Consider the following 6,381-nt stretch of genomic DNA (forward strand, 5'->3'; position numbering starts at 1 on the left):
TTGCATCTGAAGCTCTTCCAAGCTTAAGATGCCTTCCTGGGGTATGACATTTTTATGGAAGCTGGGCTTTCTGATGTTTCTACTTCTGAATTCTTCTGAGTTGATCTTCTTTGAAATGTAGCTGTTTGACTAGATTCTCGAACTCTTTCAGGTACAATCGCAGGGAGCTGACGAGGTCGGGCCTCCTTCACCGAGACAGTTGCATCATTTGGACATATGGATGACGATTGACTCCTTTTAAAGAGAAAACTTAGATAAAAGACACTAGTCAAAGGATTGAGCAGCTCTGAAGGAGTGAACATAGAATGACAAAGATTGACTAACTACACAGACAGACACGGTAATGCTTCTGACTTAGTTAACATTTTATTTGGTAAGTCCATCCTTTCGAGGAATTTTTTTTTCAATTGGTAAACACTGGACTTTTTCCTTAAAACAGTAATGCTTCAAGGATTTAATTACGACCCCTAAGATTGCTTAGCTTCAATGCCCCCAGTTTTGAGGATGTCATTTGAATTTGCTTGAACTTCGGTTGATCCTCAGTCTTGATACCGGCTGTAGCCTTCTTATAAATTTGCTTGAACTTCAGTTGATCTTCAGTCTTGATACCGGCTGTAGCCTTCTTATAATGATTCTCTTACCGTGACCAAGTCACCTCTTCAGGGTTTTTAACTTGGCGGACCGTGCTAGCCTTAACTTTTGCCTGAACCGCCCTTCTAGGTTTTCGATTCAGCAGGCTATCCCCTTAGCTTTTGCCTAAGCCGCCCTTTCGGGTTTTCAACTTAGCAGGGGAATGATCTTAAATTTTGCCTAGACCGCCCTTTCAGGTTTTCAGTCTAGCAGATCTTCAAACTCCGTTCGTTTTCTTATTCATCATTTTTTTTTATTGTGTCTCGGGACCTAGCTCATTAGTTCTGAACACCAGAAGGACTTTATAGGTAGGATAGGGCTTTTCAAAGAATGGCTTAAGGTTCAACAAAGATTTCGACCGAACCTGTGAACAGGTTGCCTACATATCCCAAGGTAGGAATCAGGTCGTGTGTAGGTCAAGGCGAATGCCCCTAGTTTGAAGATCAATTGTTTGAAGGTTAATTGATTTTTTTCCTTTTTTCTTTTCTTTCTGGAACAATTAACTTCTCTTCTTTTGGAACTTGTCCCTCTTTTTTTTTTCTGGAACGATTGATTTTTCTTTTTCTTTTTTTTTTGAATCGACCGAACTCGGTTTAACCGAGCTGCCTACGTACCCCAGTGTAGGGATCAGGTCTCGCGTAGTTCGGGGCGGATGCCTCTAGTTTGATGGGTTTTCAAGAAAATTTGATTCAGGCTCGAAGGGTTTGCAAACCGGTATTCTTTTGACGTTGGGTTCTGATTTTGGGATTTATTCGGCCAAAGGAGGCCTTCCGATGTTCAAATTGGGAATCGATCTAGGTTACTAGGGTCCCTCTGGTACTGATTATTTATTTATTTTTTCTTTTGTTTTTTTTTTTTTTTTTTTTTTTTTTTTTTTTTTTTTTTTTTTTTTTTTTTTTTTTTTTTTTTTTTTCGCGGAGTTTGACGGCATTTCCAGGTAAGAGATAATGGATCTTCTTCTTTCAAGATTCTAATACGTGCTTTTGACTTTCATAGAGCGAAACTTGTTCTTTGACATCCTCCATCTATGGATTCGTACTCTCGATATCTGATGATCACTTTTCATTGTTTGCTCTTGAACTTTTCATCTTGAATTTGTTGGCTTTATGTTATGAATTTGAGAACCAAGGTCATTGATTGGAAATATGAAAGTTGTTTCCACTCTATGCCCCTTGTATAGCATATATCTTCTCACTTTCTTCATTTTCTTTGAGCTTTCCATCTATGTCTTGCCCCTGGTATCGGTTGTAGCTTTTCTAGACAATCTTCTTATTCTTGAAATAATTTTATCAATTCTTCACACTCTTTAGAGGGTAATGTATTTTCAATCGGCATTCACTGAATCAAAGTTTCAGTGCCAGTGTTTATCATTTCAATTTCATCTTTGAAAGGTTGGGATTGGCGCTCCTCCTCTCGTTCAAGTAATTGCTGTGACTCAAGTGGAGTTTCGTCAATTTTGTCCTCATTTGAAGAGGGAGTCTTATTTTAAGATCAGAAGCACACTTAAGAACAGACACAAGTGAACTTTTTGGAACTGACTGAAATTTTATTTAAAGAAAAGCTATTACATCAGACGACCTATCCTGAACATGCTCAGGATTCACAACTCTAAATAAGAAAGGGAAACAGAAGATAACTTGCCTGGACTAGGCATTGACCTTTAACTGTAAGACCGGACTCAACAATTATACTGACCATGATGACTGACTCAACATAAAATAGTAAGTGACTAAAACTTTAACTGCTGCAACTGTTTGGCGTTGAAGGCTCGGCGAAGGCTGGTTCGTTCTGAACATCATCATGGCTGATACTTTCAATTTTGGACAATGATGACTGATTCGCATAGGGAAATGCCCCTAGCTCAAGGATTCTGAGAGTGAACTCTGAAGGACTTAGCAAAATAATCTTGAAAAAGGTAGCCCCTAGAGGAGGAACAGACCAGGGGTACAAGCAAGATTGGATTATCTGGACCAGGCATGATCAGATCATGAGAACGCATAATCGAAAGATTGTGAGATTCTGCATCTGCCAGTTAGGGGATGGCATGAAGATACGATCGAATCGTATGACAGAAGAACGAAAGGCGCACGATCAAAAGATTAGATGAGATAGCATAAGATTGCTTTCAACGGATAGATCATGAATGACTAATCCTATGAGATCTTTGGGAATGATGGGATTTATATCCTAACCCAAAGGGAATTTTTTTTTTTCACATTTTATCAGTGTTACCTGAAGGCATCAACCTTAATCCTAATCTATCGGAGTGGAGAGAGAATCTCGACTCATGACTTTGTTCGTGTATATAAGGACCGATCGTGACCATTGGAAGATGGACCACGGCCTAATCTAGACACCAATGGGTAGGATATCCTAAACTAGGCTCACACACGTGATGCACATGTGTTCGTATACTACATGCATGTGTAGGTTAATCTAGGGGTAAGGCCAAGAGTTCCCTTAGCGCGAATCCCTGCTCGATATACTGTACCAGTGTCCGGCGTATCAGTACGTGAACAAGAGATCCGTTTACGTACCATAAAGGTACCAGGCTAAGGGTGGAATGCTTCTCTAGCACAGAGGCACCAGGTGATGAAATCCCAGTCAACCATGCTAGATAACACTCCGGGTTCCTAAAATAGGACGTGTGTGCACGTGAGATGCAAGAGTTTAGATGCAAGTGATGTAAGTGTGTGCAATATGTTTGCGCAATCTACGATGCCTTCAGGTTTTGTTAGATTAAGTTCAAGTAAAATGTGATGAGAAAATAAAACAAGACAAAGTAATCTATCAAGTATAGAGTTTTTATGAGCCAGTTAAATTAAATTCAAATGAATTATCTTTTGAAATTTTAATGAAGTTAGGTGATCCCCAGCAGAGTCGCCAAACTGTGGGACCCGATCCCGCGAGAGGGTTGGGGCGCGAGCCGCCGCGCTCTCTCTCTTGGTCTCTCGTACCCACGCGATTGGCGTGTGCATTTTAATGTTGATTTGAATTAATCTTTCCTGTGAACTTGGGATCACTAAGGCAATCCGAATTCCACACGAAAGAGACTGACAGAGTCGCCACCTAGATGTGGGATCTAGGACCCGTAATTAACCAGAAATCTAGACTCGCTACCTGGTTACGAGAATGGAAGGTATGGGGAGTTATCCGCCACATGCACCATTCCTGCCCGATAATCGGTCTTCGATTCCAAAAGCTAATTCTTTTAAATTTATTTTAAATGGCTCATTCAACTCTATGTTAATGTGCGAACTAAGTGACATGCATCCTATGATCTAATTTTAATGTGAATCCTAGATGTGTATCTTGATTTATTAATTTGTCTGGATTCATTCTAAGTGAAAGTTCTCCTAGAATTCTAATTTCATGGAAAATCCTAAGTGATTTGATTAAGCATTTACAAGAAAATTAATATACAAAACACCACAATTTGTTTGTGGTGCCGACTCGCGGGTGGTATGCCATCAGACATCCAAGCTGCCTACGTACCCAAGCCTTACTGGGATCAGAGTCGACGTAGTTCGGTGCACCTAAGCTAAGCTACTTATGCCTAACTCAACTAGGACACCGACCTAGACGGGATTGACTGTTTCAACAGTTTTAGGAGAAGTTATTTAATTCAAGTTGAGGATTTTATTATCTTAAGATTTCATCTAAGATGCTATATGATTCTCATCTAAATGCAAATGGTCCCTTAGACTAATGCAGGTTTGCCTACATCCTAGTTTACTAGGCTTGTCCTAGGGAAAGATTGGGTGACTAGTGTAACTAGACCTATGGCACGGTTGCTATACATAGCAAACGTCCGTGATGAGGCTGGACTCCTAACTCTAGGACTCCCTAAAACCTAAGACTCCCTAAAACTTAGGACACGACACGACACCGGTGTTCCTAAATTGGGCTCTAAGGGTCCTTACGACGGAAACCGTAATCCAACGGTTCCGAGAGACACGAGGTGAATCGATTTCAGTTCTTGAGGTTAGTGAAAAAAGGGATGGAAGAGATGATGAAATAGTGTGAGGGAATGAGAAAGATAGAGAAAGGTGCGACTGAACTTGGGAGTGCCAAATTGCCTACGTACCCCGCGATGGGGATCAAGCCACACGTAGTTCCGCTGGGGAGGTTGCTTGGATTTTGGAAAACAGGTTTGGTATTTGGATCAGGAATCGGGTTTGTATTTGAGCATTGGACTTGAGATTCAGAAACATTGATTTATCAATGGGATTTTGGAATTGGGAATTTGCATCAAAGAATTGAGCATATAGGAATCATCAAGGGTTTGAATTTTGGGAATTCAAAATGGGCGGGCTTATGAGATTCGGCCAAATGGATTCAGACATGCGACTCGGATTGTGTTGGGATATTACTTGGTTGGATTGGGTTAATGGTTAGGGTCAAGTGAGTCGGGTCTAAGTTAGGAGCAAACCCGAGACTAGCCATGGTCTAACTAGGAGGAAGCAGGGTACAAACCAGGGTGCGGACCAGGGTGCACCAGGGTGCGAACCAGCAGGGAACCAGGGTGCGAACCAGCAGGGGAACTAGGGTGCAACCAGCAGGGAACCTGGGTGCAACCAGCAGCGAACCTGGGTGCGAACCAGCAGCGAACCAGGGTGCGAACCAGCAGGGGAACCAGGGTGCAACCAGGAGGGAACCTGGGTGCAACCAGCAGCGAACCTGGGTGCAACCAGGGTCTAACCAGAGTGCGAACCAGCAGGGAACCAGGGTGCGAACCAATATCGAACCAGGGTGCGAACCAGTAGGGAACCAGGGTGCAACCAGCAGGGAACCAGGGTGCAACCAGTAGGGAACCAGGGTGCAACCAGCAGGGGAACCAGGGTGCGAATCAGTAGGGAACCAGGGTGCAACCAGCATCGAACCTGGGTGCAACCAGCAGCGAACCTGGGTGCAACCAGGGTCTAACCAGAGGCTAACCAGGGGGAAAACGGACCCTACATGCTTCCTAACATGGTTTTTCTTTTAAAGTAAAAGATATGCATGAAAACAGACCCTACATAGAATTGAAATAAATGCCTACCTCTTTGGAAACCCACTTTGTGTTTGATTTTTCTTTGATGTTAATTCCTTGAAGATGATTCCTTGCTTGATAATGACTGCTTTTGATATATATCACCCAACGTATAAAATCACCCGATCCGGCAAGGATGGCCGAACCCTTGAAGAGATGAGGGAGAGAGATGAATTTTCTAAGAGAGGGGTTCTCTTTTCTTCTTTTTTGGATGGTGGGATGAGAGGGTATTTATAGGAGAATGGGATAGGAGGTTAGGTGAGGTTAGGTGGTTTTGGATGGTTAGGATGAGAGGATGAGGTTAGGTAAGGTTAGGTGGGGTTAGGTAAGGTTAGGTGAGGTTAGGTGAGGTTAGGTGAGGTTTGGATGGTTAGGATGAGAGGAGAGGTTAGGTGAGGTTAGGTGAGGTTTGGATGGTTAGGATGAGAGGAGAGGTTAGGTGGTTTTGGATGGTTAGACCCAGGTCAAGATCTGCCATTGATCTAACGATTTACGGAAATCGGGTCTCGGAATGGAATCAGGGTCCGGGCTATGAAGTGACCCTAGCTTATTTTGTCCCGATTGATGATCCGTAAAGTCAGATCAAGATATTAATGACCTAAAACATATAAATCAATGATAGAGGGGGTTCTCACATGGATTTAACACACTAATTTATTTGTTGATTAAAACAAAACAAAATGGGGTGTCTACACTAACCTTCTAAGACCGCTATCCTA

The 6,381-nt window shown here is 42.3% G+C and overlaps 1 long non-coding RNA gene across 1 annotated transcript; it reads right to left on the reverse strand.

The window, feature by feature from the left end:
- Window positions 1-2,155: 2,155 nt before the first annotated feature.
- On the reverse strand, window positions 2,156-6,148 carry LOC143856777 (uncharacterized). The gene is made up of 2 exons (XR_013238349.1): window positions 5,672-6,148; window positions 2,156-2,655 (listed from the first exon to the last, which is right to left on the reverse strand). It is a non-coding gene; the product is annotated as an uncharacterized LOC143856777 (long non-coding RNA).
- Between the last annotated feature and the right edge of the window lie 233 nt (window positions 6,149-6,381).

Source organism: Tasmannia lanceolata, unplaced genomic scaffold (assembly GCF_043159265.1).
Source record: "Tasmannia lanceolata isolate RefF3 unplaced genomic scaffold, GAP_Taslan_0.1 ptg000023l, whole genome shotgun sequence".
NCBI classification, from domain to species: Eukaryota; Viridiplantae; Streptophyta; class Magnoliopsida; order Canellales; family Winteraceae; genus Tasmannia; species Tasmannia lanceolata.